The sequence below is a fragment of the Schistocerca piceifrons genome, chromosome 4 (genome assembly GCF_021461385.2).
Source record: "Schistocerca piceifrons isolate TAMUIC-IGC-003096 chromosome 4, iqSchPice1.1, whole genome shotgun sequence".
Taxonomy (NCBI): domain Eukaryota; kingdom Metazoa; phylum Arthropoda; class Insecta; order Orthoptera; family Acrididae; genus Schistocerca; species Schistocerca piceifrons.
The window spans coordinates 272,616,086-272,641,433 of NC_060141.1; positions in this window are offsets into that span (position 1 = coordinate 272,616,086).

Sequence of the window (25,348 nt, forward strand, 5' to 3'; positions counted from 1 at the left end):
AGTTTTTAAAACATATGTTCGTATTCCTATTTTAAAACTTATTGCTTCAGTTTCTCTCTCTAAATTTACGTTCCACTGTCGCCCAGTCGTTCTCTAACAGCAAATCTGATCTAAAGCGAATTGCTGATGTTAAGAAGAAGAAGAGTGTGAAAAATGGAAATAATCAACAGCCTTTTGGCATCCACAACTGGATAAAGGCCTCCTGCAGGCGTTGCCATGCGCTCATATCCGTATGGAAATAGATGTAATATGTTACATAAGTTCAGGTTGTCGACTCTACCCTCTAATCTGATATTCTAGTTTATTTGATACTTACCCACAGATGCCTCAGAGCGCCTCAAGAAGCGTTCACATCTCATGACACACTGGAACCCCTGCATAAAGAAAACTGTAGGTTAAGTTAGTTTAAAATTTAAAACATGTTAGATTCACAGTAAACTTACAGTGTTTTCATTTTTATATAAATATGAAAATCCTCAACATGAGACATACACAACATTTAATGAATACGAATAAACAGAAAACTGAAAAAAATTTCTGCTATTTCGATTTCATTAAAGGTAAAGTATTTCTCATGTACCGTCAATTTAACATCATACGTTCTGAGATCCTAGAGGGGAAAATTGCTGATTGTTTTGAATTATACATGGTGATTATATACCTTCGCTACTTGAGCCAGTATGGATGGAAAACTATTTACGGCATAGGTACCAAACATTATGGGAATGATGTTCAGACTGTGAACTGCAGGATCTGCGTTGTTAGCAATGATGGTGTCATGACTTGCTGTTAGGCGTCGGAACTGGTACGGCGACGTAGGATTGAAAGACAAGCATTGGTGTGCTTTACAGCTGTAGACAGTCAACATGGGTCTCCTCAAGGTGAGCAGGCTGTTTTACCAAAACAACAGCAACAGTGCAACAGCTTTATGCGAGTATCAAAATATTAAAGGAATCGGAGAGGTCTTCTTTCCACACCGAGGCTGAAGAAGATAATTCGGAAGTTTGAATTAATTAGTGATTTGTGAATTACTCCTGGTTCAAATGGCTCTGAGCACTATGGGACTTAACATCGGAGGTCATCAGCCCCATAGAACTTAGAACTACTTAAACCTAACTAACCTAAGGACATTACAAACATCCATGCCCGAGGCAGGATTCGAACCTGCGACCGTAGCAGTTGCGCGGTTCCAGGCTGAAGCGCCTAGAACCGATCGGCCACCGCGGCCGGCTCCGAATCCAAGTAACTTTGGAAAAGTTCTGCGAACAATTGTCAAATGGCATCCCTAGTGCGGTTTCAGAGTGTTGTGGATGCAGACGGTCGTCACTTTGAGCAATGTTTTTAACGCAGAACGTAAACGTGGTACGCAGCTAACAAAAATATTATCCTCTCCTGTGGAAATTAAAATGGACTTTTTTCAATCGTTTATTCGTTATATTTTGTCTGCTTGTCCTTATAAATATTTCCCCAAAGTTTCGTTGTCTTAAGATCACTCGCTAGTCTTGGAGGCCCTCTCAAGTAGCGAAAGTTTAATTGTAACCGACTAGTATTCTAGACCTTGCATAGGTTACGTGCGTACAACATCTGTGAAGTGTTTACTGAGCCGTGTCACATGTCAAAATCCGAGGTACATCTGCCAGAATATGAACTGATGCTGACGGCTCGGTGCCGCCATGCCATGGGAGTTCTAAGAAGCCCGTAGGAGGATGTGAAGGTTGACGAAACCGCTCTTCGTAAAGGTATCCTCATATGTGAATAAGACCGGTGACAGAAATCACAGCACCGTGGTGGCCTGTTTGACGAACCAGTGACAAAATCGTCTTACACGACGCAAGTCTGTAGGTAATAAGGCCTGTACGCGTTGTAACTGATACGCATGGTGGCAGTTTTCCTGAAGAATGTTCCACACATTCGTCTGGCCTACCCCATATCGACGCGTCACCTGCCTCATGCTGATACAGGGACCACTGTCAACGATTTTTTGTTTCCACCTTCAACCTGGCGTACTTCCTTTGGAAGGCATTTCTGACCACGCGTTCAGTTGTCCATTCTTACTTTCTCTCATATATAGGATGAGAGGTGTCCCCATTTAGCAAAATCACCCAGTCCGGCGAAAGATTGCACACCGTGTTTCTCATTCAGAAATCGCATTTGAGTGTTGGCTGCTTGTGAGTGTCGTGTATAAGGAGAAACGTCCACCAGTTAGTGTGGCAGTTCGCCAGCGGTTTGTTGTGGCGAAATAAAACTTTAGTTTATCAGTACGCGATATTGATTCTCGGGTTGCTCGGGGTACCATGACTGTTACGAGAATATGACAGTGATGCAATCAGGAGGGACCCTCGGCCTCATGCGACTGGTGCCCGATACAGACTTATTATTCACTCGACTAAGCAGGAACGTTCAGCGATGTTAGGTATCTAGAGTCAGGATGTATTCTTCTCTGCCATGGGCAGTACGACGATGTCTGGAGAACTACTGTCGGCAGAGAGATTTTTGGTTCTTCCCTTGCAGCAGCAAAGGGAGGTCCACTTACAATGGTGCGCCCAGAAACGCTCGACATACTATTGCCACTACGTCGTTTCAGACTGTGTACAGCCTCAGGGTCGACGTAAATAATGAATAAAGTGATGCGCTATTTACAGAAGAAATCCGTTTCAATTTTCGAAGTGATTCTCGACGCATATTCCATATAGGAAGACTCACAATAAATGTGTATAAAGATCGCTGTACGCTGTACGGTTAAACAGCCGAAATATGGAAAGATGAAGTATTGCTGTCCCGAATGAAAGCCCAAAATTCAATATTCTGTCTACCGGAAAACCTTCAAAAATGGAAGCTAATGCACATACTGCTATAGGCATAGCAGTATGCTATAGGCATAGCAGTATGTGAGCATGTATGTGCCGGAAAAGAAACAAACTCGTTAAATAAAACCATTCGGAAAGTAGTTCAGACAACTGAGATTATTGTAATGTCGGTTTTAAGGAAAAGCACAGAAACGCTGACAGATAAAATTTAGCAGAATTATTGGATCTGTAGGGAGAACAAAGTGTGATATGTAACAACTTACACCGTCATACATTAGAAAAAGATCTTCCCAAAATCAGAAAATTCCAATCCCATGTAAAACAAATAAGCGGGTTGAAAGCTTCTGTTTCGTCATTGACTAATAAGGTGCGTAAATAAAAGATAACAAAAGGAAAGCCAAAGTCTTAAAACTCGAATTAAAAAAAGAACTGTAGCCAAATAGGGCGTTACAGAATGACTTTTCAAAAATCTGGAAGACTGTAGAGGTTGAAATTCGGAACCTTTTAAAAAGGACCTATAGCTGGAAATCTATATTGATAATACAACTGTAAAAACCATCTGCCTTTGTCTGATCTCCAAACCTACTGCTCGAATTTTCATGGCGTCATCACAGATAATGAGCGTAGCTTGGGGCAACGTAGAGGCTTTATTTTATCGAAATAATACCATGGAAAAAATTGTGATTTAAAGTTTTATCTAAACCCGTCGTGTCTGTGTGTTTGTTTCAACATGCTAATCTCCAAAGTGTTACAAGAATTTCGTGGGGTCTTCACAGGTAGCTTGAGCATAGGATGGGGCAATATATAGGCATCATTTTATCGAACTCGGATCATGAAAGAAGAAGGTGTCGTAATTTAAAATATTATCAATAATGATATAAAAACGGAAGAACCCTGTCTGTTACGTTTCGATGACTAAACTGCTCAACCAGTTTCGATGAAACTTGGTATGGAGATTGCTTGAACCATGAGGTAAAACTTGGGCTACTTTGCAAAGCTTGTGCAACTATATATTTATTGCTTTGAAAACGCTTACTCGAATTAGGGAAAAATATTTACTCTTTGAAATTCTATTGACTAATTGACTTTTTGAACTTCATCACATTTGTGGAAATGCTTTTACTGGTTGATACGAGTTAAGTGAATCCATTCACTGTAACGAGTACAATGCACACACGATCTTCGGTGTGTTGAGTCCCATAATTACTTTATTAAATGCGGAAGTCTGTTATGTTTCCATAGCTAAACCGCTTAACCGGTTTCTGTGTAATTTGGTATGAAGATAGCTTGAATCCTGAGGAAGAAAGTAGGCTACTTTAGAAATTCAGAAAAATTTGATACCCGGAAGAGGGTGAAGTAGGCAATGAAACATCTTTTTTTTTTACGTCAGCGAAGATAAAACACTTCGAAAATTGTTAAATTTGTTGCATAATGTACATGTTGTACATCATATAGCTACCTCAACTGCACAATGCAGAGATGCTTACTCCCGCCCCTGTCCCTCTGTACATACTGCTTGGCAGCGACACTGCACCTATGACACCGCATTGCGTGTTGAGACAGCTTGGGAGGGGGAGAGGCTGGGGTGCATTTCAAGAGCTACGCTTACCCCAACAGCCAAACCGTGAGGGTAGCTGACATTACTACATGTACAGCAGCTTACTTACTCACCATCACTCGGCGTAACAATACTAGTAATATTCGAGCACATCTGTGGGTAACAGCTACTATGAAATAAAGTTTCTTCAACAGTAGAGAGTGTCTGATCTTCTATCACTACGTTACCTACCCTCCATTCATTGACATTATGTCACAGCTGCAGATGGATGGCTGTAAAAACGCAACATCAGCAGTCCACCTGAGCCTGTGTACAGCTGTTTACTGATGAATCAGCTTTTACGAGGGAGTGTATTTTTTATCCCCCCTCGTAAGCTCAAAGAGCTACTGCAAATCCACGTACTACTTGTATTAAAAGTTATCATATGAAATTCTCAGTAAATATTTGTGCTAGAATTCTTGGAGATTACCTTACTGCACAACACATGTTTCTGTGACCGTGTGAATGGTATATAGTGCTGACATTTCTGAAGAACGTCTTGCCTGAACTTCTAGAGGACGTTCTCTTGCAATTGCATGCTACTTTGTGGTTTCACCACGCTGGTGTTTCAGCGTACTGTGATCGTCAGGCAGAGCATATCTCACAAACAACTTCGGGCAGAGTGTGATTGCAAGGGTGCTGTGGGCTCTCCTAGCCTCAACCCTCTTACATTTTTCTTCTGGCGTTATGTTAAGTCCTTCGTGCACTGAACACCAACAGGAACAGTACCTGAACATTTTAAATGCATCTTTACAGCATTTGATACCATCAGAGTAGAGCGTGGCATCTTACAGAAGATCAGACAAAATATTGTTTATCGTTGCACACTATGTAACGAGTTTGGTGGTCGTCACATGAAACGTTTAACCTAAAGTAGTGAAGCCAGAGATTCAGTTTACAGTATTTTTTTCTGCTCTACTCTGTTTCCAATACAAGTTTTCCAAACTGCAACTGCACTATTATGCTGTTTCATTTAGGTTACCGACTCCGAAGAAAGTGAATAGCGCTCTAGAAATTTTATTTGACACTTCCGGCGTAAGTTCTTTATTGCAATATGTTCCCAATTTCGTCCTCTACAATCTCCCAAGTCCTTAAAACTTCTGCTAAACCCAGTCTAAGATAGTAAAATGAACGGATGCGTAAAATAATAGAATAAATTGTGGTGTCACCGCCAGATACCACACTTGCTAGGTGGTAGCTTAAATCCGCCGCGGTCCATTTAGTACATGTCGGACCCGCGTGTCGCCACTGTGTGATCGCAGACCGAGCGCCACCACAAGGCAGGTCTCAAGATACGGACTAGCACTCGCCCCAGTTGTACGACGACTTTGCTAGCGACTACACTTACGAAGCCTTTCTCTCATTTGCCGAGAGACACTTAGAATAGCCTTCAGCTAAATCCATGGCTACGGCCTAGCAAGGCGCCATTAGCCTTACATAGTTTGATAGTTATCGTATGAAATGTCTCTTCATGAACGTTGTAAACCAAAGGACTATATAAAAGTTAAGTATTCGAGGAGCTGCATACTTTTCTTAATTAACATTCACTACTTATCCTGTTCCAGAATTCACGCCCGTCTGCATTAGATAGCGTGCATTTCGGCCTCCGCTATCTACAAGGTGTTGGCACATACGACAGTGTTACACAAATCCACCACGAGCTTAGAAGGAAATCCTAAGAGGGAGAATAAGCTCACGAAACGTTGTTAAGGAACATTAGAGAGAGCATTTGCGTCAGGCTAATGTTCTATTCTACTGACCTCAAAATTCACATCCCGTAACGATCGTAAGGACCATAAGGACAAGCTGAGGGAGATTTGGGCTCCTATTAAGGGTTATAGTAAATCATTTCTTACAGGACATCATTTGTCTTCGATTTGCCATGAAAGAGGAAAAGAAACGACTAGCAGCGGCACAAAGTTTCCCCGGTCATGCATTGTGCAGCTGCCTGCGGAGTCTATTTGTGGGTGAACAAGTGTATCGCAAAGATAAAGGCTCGAACACATTGTCTTTGGGATCAAAATGTTGTTACAGATACGTGTAAAGGCGCTTTTGGTTTGATCGCGCAAAATTGAAGTACTGAAGCTTTTCACTGACTGTGTTAATGGTATCCATTCGAATGATAAATCGACTGTCGTAATGCGGAAGAGTCGCACCCTTCCGTTATTTCTCGTTTTCGCTCACTCTTAATCTATCGAATGAGTCATTGTGTAGAAAGATGACATATCACGACACTCATCATAACGTACTGTAAACGCAAGCAGCCGCGCGGGGTAGCCGCGTGGTCTAGGGCGCCTTTCACGGTCCGCTCGGCTCCGCCTGTAAAAGGTTCGAGTCCTCCCTCGGGCATGTGAGTGTGTGTTGTCCTTAGCGTAAGTTAGTTTAAGTTAGACTAAGTAGTGTGTAAGCTTAGGGAGCGATGACCTCAGCAGTTTGGTCCCACTGGGTCTTATCACAAATTTCCAAAAGCAAATGGTCCGAAGGGAGACGTGGTTTACAGGAAATCCGAAATGAAACCATCTAGAAGCAAACTACCAGAAGCAGAGAACGCTAGTCACAACTGTAAACCGAAATGTTGATTTACATCGTGGCACACTGGAAGCATTTTAATGTTGTGTTTCGCGACTTGACTACATGAACCTCACATAAGTGATGCCACCTATATATATTTTTGGGTGCCATATATCAATTAACATAGACCCAAATTGTGCTCTACAACTACAATAATATTTAGACTTTACATTCTTGACTAGTAGATCCAGGTCTCAGCTCTGTCGTAACCCACGTAACAGTTCCAAAACAGAATAAATGTGCAGGAGGTATTAGGTATGAGCCATATAGGCAACTTGTTATATTTTACGTGATGAGGTAGTTTAGAAATTTAGTTAATATTATTACGGAGCCGATTGTCGTTTGAAGTTCATCACCAATGGGAAGATGAAGAAAGTAAAACGTACTGCTCAGTTAGTACTAATGTTTATGAGTAGTTGACATAAAAATAAAGTTTACTTGATACAGTGTTAGAAAAACAGTAAAAAATTGAGAACTGAATGTAAGTTGTAACAAGTATACTTATTCTTAGTTATTTTTACGTTATTTCATGAAAAATATTGCAGTTTAAATTTCACGTCAGGTGAATTTCCACTGGAAAAGATCGTTTTTCTTAGCTATTTAATAATATAAGCAGGTGTTATTTATTCCCAATCAAATATAATAAAGCGTCATAAATTCAACGGCGTTGACTGTGACACAGCGTCAGAATCAATACCAATATATTAATTAGGATCAAACATACAATCAGTTAAACATTAGGGTCTTAGCCAACAATGGTGTGAAATCTCGAAAGCTCAGCATAAGAATTTCTATAAAAAATTTTAATTTTTATAGAAATGCAAATAACAATTTGATCACTGGAAAAGTGGAAACTCCGTGTCGTCTTCGCAAAAGCACTAACACTGAAGAAAGTTCTACCAATATCTCGAAAAAATCACTAAATTCTGTACCTCTGAAGGAAACTCGGAGCACGTCATGTCGTGTGCTACTTACCTGCAACACAGGGTCGCTGCTGGCCGCTGAAAAGAATGAATTACCACATATTAAATGAAATTTGAACGTTACGTATAATTTTAGTTGCAGAAATACTTGCAATCACAATTATTTAAAGTAAACCAGCTGTAATAACAATCCAAATTAGTTTAATCTTACTGCATAGCTACGGACGGTCCTCAAACTGCACGGATACAATGTGGCCACAAAATGAAGTTCAGCTGTGAAGAGTGCGAATAATTTATATGTATCCAGAATGAGATTTTCACTCTGCAGCGGAGTGTGCGCTGATATGAAACTTCCTGGCAGATTGAAACTGTGTGCCCGACCGAGACTCGAACTCGGGACCTTTGCCTTTCGCGGGCAAGTGCTCTACCAACTGAGCTACCGAAGCACGACTCACGGCCGGTACTCACAGCTTCACTTCTGCCAGTACCTCGTCTCCTACATTCCAAACTTTACAGAAGCTCTCCTGCGAACCTTGCAGAACTAGCACTCCTGAAAGAAAGGATATTGCGGAGACATGACTTAGCCACAGCCTTGGGGATGTTTCCAGAATGAGATTTTCACTCTGCAGCGGAGTGTGCGCTGATATGAAACTTCCTGGCAGATTAAAACAGTTTTAATCTGCCAGGAAGTTTCGTATCAGCGCACACTCCGCTGCAGAGTGAAAATCTCATTCTGGAAACATCCCCAAGGCTGTGGCTAAGCCATGTCTCCGCAATATCCTTTCTTTCAGGAGTGCTAGTTCTGCAAGGTTCGCAGGAGAGCTTCTGTAAAGTTTGGAAGGTAGGAGACGAGGTACTGGCAGAAGTAAAGCTGTGAGTAGTGGCCGTGAGTCGTGCTTCGGTAGCTCAGTTGGTAGAGCAGTTGCCCGCGAAACGCAAAGGTCCCGAGTTCGAGTCTCGGTCGGGCACACAGTTTTAATCTGCCAGGAAGTTTCAATTTATAAGTAGTTTGTAAGGTTTATATGTGAAATAATTAGTTCCTTCACGTGAATATGACTTACAAATAGTACTGCAAACAGAATTATTAACTGTTTTTGAAGTTATGATTTGACTTGTTGTATACCGTGTTTAACTGATCGATAATAACTCCGTTTACTCCCACCACGGTAAAAGTCAATCGGTATTCCCATCTTTGTTGTTTCTTCCAAGTTTTGGAAACGTAAAAAGGCGAACTTTATTTCATCTGATACACTGAGGTGACAAACGTCATGGGGTTGCGATATTCATACGTACAGATGGTGATAGTATCGTGTACACAAAGTATAATCGCCAGTGCATTGACGGCGCTGTCATTTGTACTCTAGCGATTTGGCCACACGACGGGAACCAACAGACTTTGAATGGTAGTTGGAGTTAGATGCATGGGAAATTCCCTTTCGGAAATCGTTAGGTATTTCAACATTCTGTGATACACAGTGTCAAGAGTGTGCCTAGAATACCAAATTTCAGGAATTACCTCCCATCAAGGACAACTCAGTGGCCGAGTACCTTCACTTAACGACCTAGAGCAGCAGCATTTGCGCAGAGTTATCAGTGCCGATAGACAAGCTATATCGCGTGAAATAACCGCAGAAATCAATGTGAGAAGTACGACAAATGTATCTACTAGGACAGAGCGGCGAAATCTGGCGTTAGTGGGTTATGGCAGCAGACGACCGAAGCGAGTGCCTTTGCTAACAGCACGACACCGCCTGCAGCGCCTCTCCTGGGCTCGTGATCATATCCGTTGGGCCCTGGACAACTGAGAAACCGTGACCTGAAGTTCCGATTTCAATTGATGAGAGCTGATAGTAGGGTTCAAATGTGGCGCAGACCCCACGAAGCCATGAACCCATGCTGCCACTGCTACTGTGCAAGTTGGTATTGGTTCCATAATGGTGTGGCTGTGTTTATTTGGAATTGACTGGGTCCTCTGATCCAACTGAATCGATAATTGATTGCAAATGGTCATTATTGGCTACCTGGAGACCATTTGCAGACATTCATTGACTTCATGTTCCCAAACAACGATGCACCACGTCGCCGGGCCACAATTGTTCGCGATTGGTTTGAAGAACATTCTGGACAATTCGAGCGAATGATTTGGCCATCCAGATTGTCCGACATGAATCCAGTAGAACATTTATGGGATATAATCGAGAGGCCAGTGCACCGGTAACAGTTTCGCAATTATGGACATCTATGGAGGCAGAATGGCTCAATAATTCTCTAGGGGACTACCAACGATTTGTTGACTCCATACAACGTCGAGGTGCTGCACTACGACGGTCAAAAGGAGGTCCGAGACGACGTTAGGAGTTATCTCACGACCTTTGTCACCTCAGTGTATATCCCATGACACAGAGGTGGACTTCATACATTACCCAGCCGAAAGTGTTAGTTTTTGTAATGCTGTCATGGGCGCTCAGAAGACCAGTGGCGCATATTCTGGGTATTTACGTGTCCTCAAAACTGAGACGGCCAACCTAAAATAAAGTTACAGATCCAACATTCTATTATAAATCGCATCCAACATTCATCAGTATACATAAAGGATTTATTTTTGTAGAATTCTGTCAATTCGAGAACACATTATTTGATGTAACATTAAATCAGACATTGTCTCTTCGTCCATCGTGCACCAGCTTGCACAGATTATTATAGAAGAATTTCGACAACTGTTTCGGGAGTTCACGTAATTTGCATTGTGTTCTTCTTCACGTTTTCACGTCTGTCGATTCCGTGTTATCCCCTAAAGAGTTCTGATTGAAAACCTAATATGAAATTATTCCGTTTTATTCGTCTATGTTTTATTAAGTTTACTTAATTGCTCCGCTTCCCTGATTAGTTCTAAAAAGCATCGTTTTGTATAAAATGATTGCAGCTCTATCTTTATGAATAATATCCTTAGATAAAGAGCATCGAATAGACCAAATCCATTGCAAACACAGTGAAATTTCTTACTAACAAAAAATACAGTCCACTACAGTGTCACAAAATGTCCACCGCAGTACTCATCTCGATAGAGCACAAAAACGCATTAGCCCACATCACAGTGACTGTCAAAGTTTTTGTTATTAAAAACAGTTTACAGACAATGTTATTAACACTGCACGGCTGTCACTACATTAGTCTGTAACTCGCATTTAGAACATCACAAGAGTCTCAAACAGTAGAAAAAATGACTTAATTTTTGTACAATATTCTTTAGAAACTAGACAGTGCTCTGTGTATAGACGCGAGCTGTCATTACATCTGCCCTGAAGTAATTTCATCACTTTTATTTTGAGTAAACTGTAGAGTGACCGGGAAGCCAATTTTCTTAAAATTTCAGAGCAGAAATAAAATGGAATCCAAGCCCTAGGTATTCAGCCTTCCACTGCTATTCCTGCTCCATCTTGTATAATTTTCTGTGTTAATGTGTTTTGGCAATGACGATGAATCTTTCGAGACATTGTTGATAGGGGGAAAGAGGATCTCAGTCACGTTTGTCTAACGAAAATATTACATAAATCGTTTTCGCAAAAACATCAAATCATAGCTCAAACACTTACCGCAGCAAATAGCCATAAGAACAAACCAGAACAGTTGCGGCGACATTGTCAGTGCAGTAAATGGGCAGAATGTTCTCGGTGTCACAGCTTAAATAGTCGCACAATGGGCTTACCGCTACAAGCTATAAAGCAACCCCGTGGATGACAGTCGGTAATGTGTTTCTTATCGGCTGATGACGCCTTTGGAATAAGTCATATGTCTGTTGGTAACTGCTTCCACGTGCTGGAGAACTTGAGTAACCAAGCATTGTTCAAAGATTTATTGACCGTTTATAAGGGCCACTGACACAAGATGATTTGCAAAGACTGCCTTTTGTTACAAGTGCTTGTCACCGCACGCTGCAATAATCCACGGAACAACATACTTAAAATGCATAAAATGTAGAGAAGAATGTTGTCAATACATACAATGTGTCTCTGTTATAGCTGATACGAAATGCAATTCGTGTTACTTTTGTTCTACCAAAATGTTGTTGATAATTGTCTTTCGATTGGTTACCTTGGCACCGCTCAGTCCTTCACATACGGTGCTACCTTTTTCATCATTTCATATAATTTGTTAAATGTATGATGAAGCTTGTTTTATTCCTACATTTCTTCCCTTTCAGGAACATATGGGTTTAAGGTATCTACTTATTTCGCACTTAACTTGAACATTTTATTTTTAACATATATTATCTTGGAATAAAAGTCCTTCGTTCTTATATGTTACGAGTTTTTAGGTTTTTTATTTGCGATACGTATTTCGGATTGAAAGCTCCACCTATAGGGTATTCAAGATCACCTGAGGCTATCTCTCGACTTGGTCAGCTAGTCTCAATTGAGGGAGATCATGTTGTTATCTACATCTACATCTACATAGATACTCTGCAAATCACATTTAAGTGCCTGGCAGAGGATTCATCGAACCACTTTCACAATTCTCTATTCTTCCAGTCTCGTATAGCGTGCGGAAAGAACGAACAACTATATCTTTCCGTACGAGCTCTGATTTCCCTTATTTTATCTTGGTGATCGTTTCTCACTATGTAGGTCGGTGTCAACAAAATATTTTCGCATTCGAAGGAGAAAGTTGGTGATTGAAATTTAATGAGAATATTCCGTCGCAACGAAAAACGCCTTTATTTTAATGATGTCCAGTTCATTTCAGTGACAGTCTCTCCCATATTCCGCGACAATACAAAAAGTGCTGCCCTTCTTTGAACTTTTTCTATGTACTCCGTCAGTCCTATCTGGTAAGGATCCCACACCGCGTAGCAGTATTCTAAAAGACGACGGACAAGCGTAGTGTAGGCAGTCTCCTTAGTAGATCTGTTACATTTTCTAAGTGTCCTGCCAATGACACGCAGTCTTTGGTTAGCCTTCCCCACAACGTTTTCTATGTGTTCCTTCCAATTTAAGTTGTTCGTAATTATAATTCATAGGTATTTAGTTGAATTTAGGCCTTTTGATTTGAATGATTTATCGTGTAACCGAAGTTTAACGGATTCCTCGTAGCGCTCATGTGGATGACCTCAAATTTTTCCTTATTTAGGGTCAACTGCCAATTTTCACACCATTCAGATATATTTTCTAAATCTTTTTGCAATTTGTTTTGATCTTCTGATAACTTTACTAGTCGATAAACGACAGTGTCACCTGCAAGCAACCTAAGACAGCTGTTAAGATTGTCTCCCAGATCGTTTATGTAGATAAGGAATAACAAAGAGCCTATAACACTACCTTGGGGAACGCTAGAAATCATTTCTGTTTTACTCGATGACTTTCCATCCGTTACTACGAAGTGAGACCTCTCTGACAGGAAATCACAAATCCAGCCGATATTCCATAAGCACGCAATTTCACTACAAGCCGCTTGTGTGGTACAGTGTCAAAAGCCTTCCGGAAATCCAGAAATACGGAATAGATCTGAAATCCCTTGTCAATAGCACTCAACACTTCACGGTTGTACACGGCAAAACGTATGAGCAGTAGTAAAAAATAACCTACAGTGCTATAAAATACACGATCTAAATTGATTCAAATGGCTCAGAGCATTATGGGACTTAACATCTGAGGTCATCAGTCCCCTAGAACTTAGAACTACTTAAACCTAACTAACCTAAGGACATCACACACATACATGCCCGAGGCAGGACTCGAACCTGCGACCGTAGCAGTCGCGCTGTTCCGGTCTGAAGCGCCTAAAACCGCTCGGCCACCGCAGCCGGCATACACGATCTAGTCACATTAATGTGACCATGGCCTATGTTCAACGTCAGCGTGGTATAACCACTTATAGACGACAGGTGACATCGCTAGCAGTGGAGGGTATATAAAGCGTGTCGGGGGAACGCGGTAAACAGTGCATTCGTTGACGTAATTCGGAAACGGATTCTGACGTCCAAAATGGCGTGATCATCAGCTTTCGAGACAAGGGTGGAAGCATTTCCGAAACCGCTAAGTTTGTAAACTGTTAGCGTAACGCCGCGATTAAAGTACACCATGCATTAAAAAATGGCAGTATCCAAAACCGCGCCTAAGCAACTGGTGAACCACGGTCCGTAGATGACAGGGGTGAAAGACGGCTGCGGAGATGTCTACGGTCGAATAGACATGCAACTGCTGAGCAACTGACCACCCAGATGAACAAAGGGGCGACCAACAGTGTCTCCTCAACGAGCGTTCAGCGAACGTTGCTGCGTACGGACCTCCGCTGCAGGCGTTTGGTTCATGTATCTATGCTGACTACTGCTCATCGGCTACGAAGGCTGGAGTTTGCACGCCAGTACAGCAACTGGATGTCCATTGAGTAGCTCCAGGTGTATTTTTCAGAAGAATCATGTTTTATGCTCCATTCAGAGGGCCTGACCGGAGGAGGGAGCGTTATGGTCTGGGGAATGTCTTCGTAACATTCTTTGGGTGATCTCGTCATTCTTGAAGGCACAACGGATCAACACAAATATGTATCTATCTTTGAGGAGAATTTCCACACCTACATGCTGTTTGTTTTTCCTCGGTACTAAGACACCTACCAACAGGAAGATGCAACGTGTCACACAGATCGCATTCTTCATGCGTGTTTAGAAGAGAGCCAGGATCAGTTTAGCGTACTCCCCTAGGACACAACTCCCTAGCTTTAAGACCAGTCTAGAATCTTTGAGACTCTTCGTGCCAAGGGTCCTCAACTGAGTAACCTAGCGCAGCTGGCCATGGCACTGGAGTCGGCGTGGCTCCACATCCTTATGGGTACTTTCAGAACATCGTCGTTTCTCATCCTGCAAGTTTCTCAGTGCTTTGTGCTGCAAATGGTGGTTACTCAGGATTCTGACAGGTAGTCACATTAATATACTTGGACAGTGTACTTGCGTATTGCAAGATTGCTTTTGACTACTTGTCCATAGTGAAATCCCTTTAACTTGTTTGATTTTCATTCCAGTGATATCATCAATAAACCGAAGTATAAACACGTGTAAAATAAACTTCTTATGATGCCAAAAATATTGTCTTAAGGTACGAGGTTCTACGATATAGGTATGATACAATGCGGTGAAGAACAGCATTTCTGTCAAACATAATAAATTTTTGCTATTACGAGAAATTGTGAAAATCATAATGAAAAGAGCTATTGTGCAATTTTCCATATTACGTGATGAATTGATTTTTTAATAAACATAAGAAGATAGGAGGTTGTAAGAGTTTAAATGGCTGCGATACTTTAACACAAATTATCTTGAAAGTACTGAGAAGTCAGGTTTATAGGTCGCATGTATTTTTGTTCAGTATGTTACGTAACTGCTTAACTTTGTGCATGAAAATTCTAAACGTTCTGTTATGTCTAGTTTCCTGTTTGTTTTTATGAATATATATATATATATATATATATATATATATATATATATATATATATACACTCCTGGAAATTGAAATAAGAACACTGTGAATTCATTGTCCCAGGAAGGGGAAACTTTATTGACACATTCCTGGGGTCAGATACATCACATGATCACACTGACAGAACCACAGGCACATAGACACAGGCAACAGAGCATGCAAAATGTCGGCACTAGTACAGTGTATATCCACCTTTCGCAGCAATGCAGGCTGCTATTCTCCCATGGAGACGATCGTAGAGATGCTGGATGTAGTCCTGTGGAACGGCTTGCCATGCCATTTCCACCTGGCGCCGCAGTTGGACCAGCGTTCGTGCTGGACGTGCAGACCACGTGAGACGACGCTTCATCCAGTCCCAAACATGCTCAATGGGGGACAGATCCGGAGATCTTGCTGGCCAGGGTAGTTGACTTACACCTTCTAGAGCACGTTGGGTGGCACGGGATACATGCGGACGTGCATTGTCCTGTTGGAACAGCTAGTTCCCTTGCCGGTCTAGGAATGGTAGAACGATGGGTTCGATGACGGTTTGGATGTACCGTGCACTATTCAGTGTCCCCTCGACGATCACCAGTGGTGTACGGCCAGTGTAGGAGATCGCTCCCCACACCATGATGCCGGGTGTTGGCCCTGTGTGCCTCGGTCGTATGCAGTCCTGATTGTGGCGCTCACCTGCACGGCGCCAAACACGCATACGACCATCATTGGCACCAAGGCAGAAGCGACTCTCATCGCTGAAGACGACACGTCTCCATTCGTCCCTCCATTCACGCCTGTCGCGACACCACTGGAGGCGAGCTGCACGATGTTGGGGCGTGAGCGGAAGACGGCCTAACGGTGTGCGGGACCGCAGCCCAGCTTCATGGAGACGGTTGCGAATGGTCCTCGCCGATACCCCAGGAGCAACAGTGTCCCTAATTTGCTGGGAAGTGGCGGTGCGGCCCCCTACGGCACTGCGTAGGATCCTACGGTCTTGGCGTGCATCCGTGCGTCGCTGCGGTCCGGTCCCAGGTCGACGGGCACGTGCACCTTCCGCCGACCACTGGCGACAACATCGATGTACTGTGGAGACCTCACGCCCCACGTGTTGAGCAATTCGGCGGTACGTCCACCCGGCCTCCCGCATGCCCACTATACGCCCTCGCTCAAAGTCCGTCAACTGCACATACGGTTCACGTCCACGCTGTCGCGGCATGCTACCAGTGTTAAAGACTGCGATGGAGCTCCGTATACCACGGCAAACTGGCTGACACTGACGGCGGCGGTGCACAAATGCTGCGCAGCTAGCGCCATTCGATGGCCAATACCGCGGTTCCTGGTGTGTCCGCTGTGCCGTGCGTGTGATCATTGCTTGTACAGCCCTCTCGCAGTGTCCGGAGCAAGTATGGTGGGTGTGACACACCGGTGTCAATGTGTTCTTTTTTCCATTTCCAGGAGTGTATATATATCGTTTACCATATTGTCGAGAGAGTGTTCAGTTTCAAACAAATGGGCAGTTGCTGCAGATTTATTTGCTTTTTGAAGACGCAAACCCACAAGACGTTCATTAACCCTCATTCTAAAATTCCTATATAGAAAAGGACGTAGTTTTGGCAATTGATGTTATACACTGCGTATGATTCTTTGATTAGTATCTGGAGTAATAGTTAATTTTTTTGTGCGAAGAGTAATATTTGCACTGAACTGTCTGAATAGTTCGCTATTTTATATGAAAAATTGCCAAAAATTCCAGACTACGATAAATTTTCTTTTTACAGTCAGTGATACGTAACATTGCAACTATTGTGTCTATACATCCAACTTGTCGCCACCTGGTGTTGACGATGACGTCGACTGAGTTTTAAAACGTGTTGCTATCAAGACAATGAATATCTGAAGATTCTTGAGCATGAAGAACGAAACTACGAATAAATCCGTTATTAGTCTACCTGTGGTAGTTTATCTGTAAATAACAATGTATTCAGTTGATACTTTCGTATTTCCACTGAATTTTAGAATCCTGCTCCCTTTTTTACAGCATTGCAGTTATTCAATGTTACTGTGATTCTCTTTTTAATATTTATATAAACTCATGAATCTCAAGAGCCCAAACGCTCTGTTTCGCGATCACTAGCTTGGGACGAGGGCACGTTAAGCTTTGCAGTGTTTTCTGGTCTGACATATTCAATTACTACCTAATCTAACGTTTATTACATTTTTTAAATTAAAATATATTTGGTGCCCAACTAATTTAATTACAAATATTAAATCTATACTAATTTTATATTTGAGGCGTGGCGCCATTGAATTATTAGACTGTTCTCTCTGGCACCACTAGCTCAGGTGTAGTATCGACTCTCCCTCTCGCGGCCCCATTGCCAATATCTATGGGGAAGAGTTGGTATCTGTAGGTTGCCGATATACACACGGGGTTTGCTGGCCGGAGGGAGGCACCAAGTTTGGGGTTGGCGATAGCGTCGCGACAAGAGGTGGTCACGAGCTCCGAGCGGCCGAAGACACGAGATACACAGGGAGGGCCTGAGCAGCGTAAAGATACCAGAGTACTTCACCGGGGCCAGCATCGACTAAACCAGCAGGCCGATATCTCGTCGGTTGGTTGACAGTATTCGTGTCGGACGACCGCTTGTGGCCTGGCAGCCCTTTTCTACCTGGCTTTCATCGGCACCATTCAGTAACCGCCTCGACGCACCGTGGATCCATGGAACTGCTTGCTGAAAAAGGGGAGTAACATTCTGTAATCCTCGTGGTGATTGGTGTCATTGTCTACCCGACGTCCTAATTATTTTATTTTTGTACCCGACCCTCAGAGCTTGACTCGGTCGGCTCTTTGGTCGTAAATATAGCCTGTAGTATTGTAGTAGACACTAGTTGTTGTTTGAAAATTTGTTCTGATATTATACAGGGTTATTACAAATGATTGAAGCGATTTCACAGCTCTACAATAACTTTATTATTTGAGATATTTTCAAAATGTTTTGCACACACATACAAAAACTCAAAAAGTTTTTTTAGGCATTCACAAATGTTCGATATTTGCCCCTTTAGTGATTCGGCAGACATCAAGCCGATGATCAAGTTCCCCCCACACTCGGCGCAGCATGTCCCCATAAATGAGTTCGAAAGCATCGTTGATGCGAGCTCGCAGTTCTGGCACGTTTCTTGGTAGAGGAGGTTTAAACACTGAATCTTTCACATATCCCCACAGAAAGAAATCTCATGGGGTTAAGTCGGGAGAGCGTGGAGGCCGTGACATGAATTGCTGATCATGATCTTCACCACGACCGATCCATCGGTTTTCCAATCTCCTGTTTAAGAAATGCCGAACATCATGATGGAAGTGCGGTGGAGCACCATCCTGTTGAAAGATGAAGTCGGCGCTGTCGGTCTCCAGTTGTGGCATGAGCCAATTTTCCAGCATGTCCAGATACACGTGTCCTGTAACGTTTTTCTCGCAGAAGAAAAAGGGGCCGTAAACTCTAAACCGTGAGACTGCACAAAACACGTTTACTTTTGGTGAATTGCGAATTTGCTGCACGAATGCGTGAGGATTCTCTACCGCCCAGATTCGCGCATTGTGTCTGTTCACTTCACCATTAAGAAAATATGTTGCTTCGTCACTGAAAACAAGTTTCGCACTGAACGCATCCTCTTCCATGAGCTGTTGCAACCGCGCCGAAAATTCAAAGCGTTTGACTTTGTCATCGGGTGTCAGGGCTTGTAGCAATCGTAAACGGTACGGCTTCTGCTTTAGCCTTTTCCGTAAGACCAAACCGTCGGCTGTGGTACGTTTAGCTCCCTGCTTGCTTTATTCGTCGACTTCCGCGGGCTACGCGTGAAACCTGCCCGCACGCGTTCAACCGTTTCTTCGCTCACTGCAGGCCGACCCGTTGATTTCCCCTTACAGAGGCATCCAGAAGCATACCATCGCCGAATGGAGTTAGCAGTTGGTGGATCTTTGTTGAACTTCGTCCTGAAGTGTCGTTGCACTGTTATGACTGTCTGCTGTGAGTGCATTTCAAGCACGACATACGCTTTTTCGGCTCCTGTCGCCATTTTGTCTCACTGCGCTCTCGAGCGCTCTGGCGGCAGAAACCTAAAGTGCGGCTTCAGCCGAACAAAACTTTATGAGTTTTTCTACGTGTCTGTAGTGTGTCGCGACCATATGTCAATGAATGGAGCTACAGTGAATTTATGAAATCGCTTCAATCATTTGTAATAGCCCTGTATTGCCTTTCCTTTCTGCTTTATACCCGATCATTAATGTTTTAATGAGTCAGTCCTTGGTTGGAAATACAGTCGGAACAATTGTACCAAGGAACAGGTTGCGGTTAAACAAACAGGGGTCTTGTGGTTAGATTTAGATGTTAACCGTTTCAATTCCTTGACTGTAATTATATTAGTTATAATCTGAACTACCTGTTGTACTAAGCTGTGCGTTGCTGTTTTTAAAAGACCGGGTCATTATTGGTGTGTTGTTAACTGGATCTTGTGGTTCCGCCGAGTGAGTTCTCTTGTAATAAGTGTTCGTCCGTAATGTTTTAAAAAGTTCCTTCAGCGCGGCCTTCATAACTGACAAGCAGCTTAACTTTTGAAATATTAACAGCCAACTGTCACCAAGGCTTTAGTCAGAATGTCAGAAGGGACGTGTTGGGATGCAGTTGCACCTTGGTTGCTGACTGAAATTAAGAGGTTGCTTGCTTTGAATCAAACGTTGCCATTGTCATAATTGTTTCCTAATCTGTTTAACCTTTAAGCACAGGTGCGCATGTTAAACCAGAACCTTTCGACATAAAATTTCCAAATAAGAAAATTACGTCCTCTGTTTGAGTAATAGACACACTCTTTCATCAATATTGCTTATATGTTTTCATGTGCTGAAGAAGGGCATTTAGTGAGAGAAACTGTGTCCAGCGCTGTAGTAAACACCGCTTTTTCACAAAATAAAGAGCGGGCTGCAGGTCCGGTGGCCTTGCAATTACTGTTATGTTGTTCTTGTTTTGATTTCTCTTGCAAAAGCTTATTCATTTTGTTAATTTTGTAAAGAAAACTAATTTATGATTGTATATTGTTAAATAAACACGTTGTGTGAAAAGAAAGTTACATTGAGGGGTCCTCCATTCTAAGTTTGCTTTAATTCCGGTAAATAGCGCGTCGCAATATTGGCGTCCGCAAGCAGAAAGCTATTTTGGTGGGAGAATATTAGACATATATTTAGCGACCATTTTTCATTACTCGATATGACAGTGCAGGTTAAGGAGAGGAAAACACAGTGTAGTTGCCCTGTTAGGACAGCTGTCAAGGACGAGCCATCCTGTTTCCCGAAATAGTCATCTTTTACGACTTAACCCTGGTATGATGCAAAACGAACCATTATTTGCATTGCAGAAAGACTCCCCCACAAGAATCAGATTTTAAAAACAACATTAAATATTCAAAAATGCAAAACAGAAAGTAATGTTAATGTGACAAAGGGCCAGAGAGGTCATATAAGTCCGTACCCCGACAGTTGCACTGGTCGGCGAAAGTAGTTGTGTACGTCACATCTCATCTATCGGCTTTCCAGGCCTTCCACGTGTAGATGTAGAGAGCACAGAGAAATATTTGCAGCCTATCACAGCTACGGCCATCACTACTAAAGGCTGAGGAACTGCTTTTGTGTTAGTTTTCCGTAACTACAATGCTTTGTGCAATTGCATAATGGCCGAGAGCTATGGCAAAGACCACCGCGCGAGGTGGCGCATTGGTTAGTACGCTGGACTAGCGTTTGAGAGGATGATTTTCCGTGATTTCCCTTTGAATTACCTCCTCTGGCTAGCTTGAAATACTGGGAGACGACACCCCGCTACAAGCTTTTGCCACTGCCAGGGAAGAAAATTTTTGGAAATTTGCAGTAAGTCTTATTGGACCAAACTGTTGAGGTCATCGGTCACTAAGCTTACACACTACTTAATCCAACTTAAACTAACTTACGCTAAGGACAACACACACACACCCATGCCCGAGGTAGGACTCGCACCTCCGACGGGAGGAGCCGCGCGAACCGTTACAAGACGCCACCGACCACGCTGCTATCCCGCGCGGCTGCCAGGGAAGACTTAAAGTGTAAGTTAAGAGCAGCGTGTCTGTATAGTACAGTTAACATTTCATTTTTTTTCCAGCAACAGAGTGACGCAGCACCAATGTACAAGTACCCAAGGTTTACAGTAGATCCATGAGTGAGCGACTACTTTGTGAGTTTGACGCCGTGTATCTTCATTACTGTAATGAGAAAATAAATCTTTCACTAAAATTAAACTCAACATTATTAATGATAAAAATATAAACATTATTCACTGATGCCTTTGTCCTCGCTTTATGTGTCATTTCATTTCGCTTTATGAATCTCTACTAATTCTAACCTCCGCTTTCAGTTTCGTTCTCCAAACTCTAAACACACTGTACTTCGATTTATATAATATTAGAATAATTTATCCACCTCTAAATAACATCTTCCTGATCAGTGCTCATGTAGTGTTAAAAAAAGAGGGAACATACTTTTGAGCTATCTTTCATACAGATTCATTTTCATTCTTGGAAAACTGTCATCTTTTTGCAATAATTGATCGACTACAGTTCATCATGTTTAGCAACTGCCCCATAATTATCTTTTATATTAGCACCATAAGCTTTCCTGCTCTTTGGAGGCTTTTGTAAGTTTTCTTGTCCTGATATACAAGTACATTATACCAAGCCTGCTCGACCTGTTCACATAGTCCCGTAAGAGTTGTTGAAGCTGCACGAGTCACTTCTTGTTCCACCATATCCCATACGTGCTCGATTGGAGACAAATATGGAGATCGTACTGGACAAGGAAGTTGCTCCACTTCTTGCAGAGCGCGTTGAGTTTCACGGGCAATATGTGACTGAGCACCTTCCTGTGGTAAGAACGAGAAAAGAAGAGAACAACATTCTGCACATACCAAGCGTTGGTTAGCGTCCCCTCCAGAAAAGCCAAATGTGAACGAAAGTTCTAGCTCATCACACCCGAGACTGGTGGGGCCAGCGTGCCTAGGACGAGTGCGCTCTACGAGACACCGCTCACCAGGTCTACGTCGTACATGTAGACCACCGTCACTTGAGTGCACGCAGACCACGCCGCGCCACTGCAAGTGATTCTCAGCCGTGCACGTCGATGCTACAGCCCAAGTGGAAGACGGGCTAAAGGTATGTTTGCCCGTAATCCCACTGCTAATAACCGGTTCGCAACAGTTCGTGTTAACACGTCTCAGCTCACAACCCTTCATCTCTGCTGTGGTAGCTGTACGACTTGCCACTGCTGACCTTACAATACGACGATCCTAGCAGGCACCAGTGCTGCGTGCTCTTCCAGAACCTCGTCTACGGGTGTGAGAATGTTCACGTGACCACTGTTATGAGCATCGTAGCAAACTGACGCAGAGCGTCCAACTTGCGTGGGAATTCTCTGTAAGGATCATCCTGCCACTCGGAAGGCCACAATTTGATCCCTGTCAGACTAGCTCACTTGGCTGTAGGAAGCACGAAAGTATTTCCTCGGTATGTTTGCCTGCTTGCTTCACACGTTTGCACCACACTGAGCCTTCTGGCTGTGAGCATTCCCTGTTAAATAGCAGATAAAGTTGGCGTTCTGGTAGTTATCCACTTTGCTACCTTTTGGCAACCGACGTTGAAACCATTATCAGCACATCTAACTCATGCTCGTAAATTAAGGATAATGCTGATACATAGTGAAACAACGCTCTGGTGGGCGGTTTGCGGGTTTAAATCACCTCGGGGTGTGACCATGTGGTGCATTTGAACTGCAGTCGTTGCACGGTAGCGCTGGCAGCAGTCAACGTACATAGAGGTGTGTTGGTGCATGTCAGAGAACGGTGCAGCGAGTAAGTGTCCAGACGTTTTCAGACGCGCTAATGGTGACTGAGTGTTGAAAATGGCTCAAAGAACACATATTGATGACGTTATGAGGGGTAGAATTCTACGGCGACTGGAGGCTGGTCAAACACAGCAGGTCTAGCACGGGCCCTCCATGAGACACAAAGTGTGATCTCAAGATTATGGCAACGATTCCAGCAGACAAGAAACGTGTCCAGGCGCTACAGTACGGGACGTCCACAGTGTACAACACTACAAGAAGACCGATATCTCATCATCAGTGCCCGCAGACGGCCACGGAGCACTGCAGGTAGTCTTGCTCGGAACCTTACCGCAGCCACTGGAACAGTTGTCTCTAGACACACAGTCTACAGGCGACTGATCAGACATGGTTTATTCGCCAGGAGACGTGCAAGGTGCATTCCACTGACCCCTGGCCACAGGAGAGCCCGTGAAACCTGGTGTCAAGAACACAATACACGGACATTGGAACAGTGGTCCCAGGTTATGTTCACGGACGAGTCCAGGTATAGTCTGAACAGTGATTCTCGCTGGGTTTTCATCTGGCGTGAACCAGAAACCAGATACCAGCCCCTTAAAGTCCTTGAAAGGGACCTGTATGGAGGTCGTGGTTTGATGGTGTGGGGTGGGATTATGATTGGTGCACGTACACCCCGGCATGTCTTTGACAGAGGAACTGTAACGGGTCAGGTGTATCGGGACGTCATTTTGCACCAGTATGTCCGCCTTTTCAGGGATGAAGTGGGTCCCACCTTCCTACTGATGAATGATAACGCACGGCCCCACCGAGCTGCCATCGTGGAGGAGTACCCTGAAACAGAAGATATCAGGCGAATGGAGTGGCCTGCCTGTTCTCCACAACTAAACCCCATCGAGCACGACTGGGATGCTCTCGGTCGACGTATAGTTGCACGTCTTCAAACCCCTCGGACATATAGTGACACTCAAGGAGCTCCGACAGGCATTGGTGCAAGAATGGGAGGCTATACCCCAGCAGCTGGTTTCTTGGTTAGTCACATAAAAGGGAGCAGCAACGAAATTACAGACCATTGAGTCTTGTTTTAAACCAAAGCCATGAAGCAGACGAATCGTTACAAGAAGAAGATGATTTTGAGGTCATTAGATCTGACAGATATTCCCCCCCCCCTTTCGAAATGTTAACGTGAAAGACTAGGATCAAAGGGTTAGTGGATAAAAATCGGATCTGTCAGGGGCATTCTGTCCAAGGTATTGTTTGAATAAGGGTATCTAATGTTATCACACGAAACACGATAGGGAGCTTAAAATCTCTCTCCCTGTGAACTTATCACCACAGTTTTTCTTTGTTTTCTCCTACCCCTTGTGCTCGCCATTTAGGGACCTTCAAAACAATTATGAAAATTAAGTAGCATCTTACTTTTCCCTGTTTAAACTGTGTTGTCAGAAAACTGGTTAGTTGGTGTCAGTACCCGTCGGAGCCTTCGTCAGTCCAGTCGAGAAAAGTGGCCGACGGACAGGCTTTCTATAGATTACTTGGGGCCGCTTCCGTGCACTAAATATGGGAATGGGTACATTTTGGTAGTAGTTGATGCCTTTACGAGCTTTGTTTGACTAAGTCAAGCTGGGGCTTGATACCGGGTTTGACAATTTCCCATCAATAAAGATTATTTCTTATTTGGGTCCACTTAATACTCTGGTTTCTAATAATGCACCTACTTTTACATCACATCTCAACCAATTCTGGTTTGAGAATGGCATAACACACATTCCGTACTACCCTCAACCCTCTTTTGCTGAAAGCGTTAATAGAAATCTCAAATGTACACCCAAAGTAACTGAGATAGCTCCATTAATTAGGTAACCTGTGCCTACATAAGACTGCATTGCCTAAGCTCTTGTTTCCTTGCCCACCAAATTCACCAATATCTAATCTCTGGCTTATTAACAGTCTTGTATCTAAGAACGTAGATCCCGATAGTCTTAAGCAGAATTGAAGGAGATTGGTTAATTATATTCACTCAGCACATCAGCGAGAGACTCACAGACATAACTGAGTAATGAGATTGCAGCGCCTGTGTTATTCAGATGCAATGT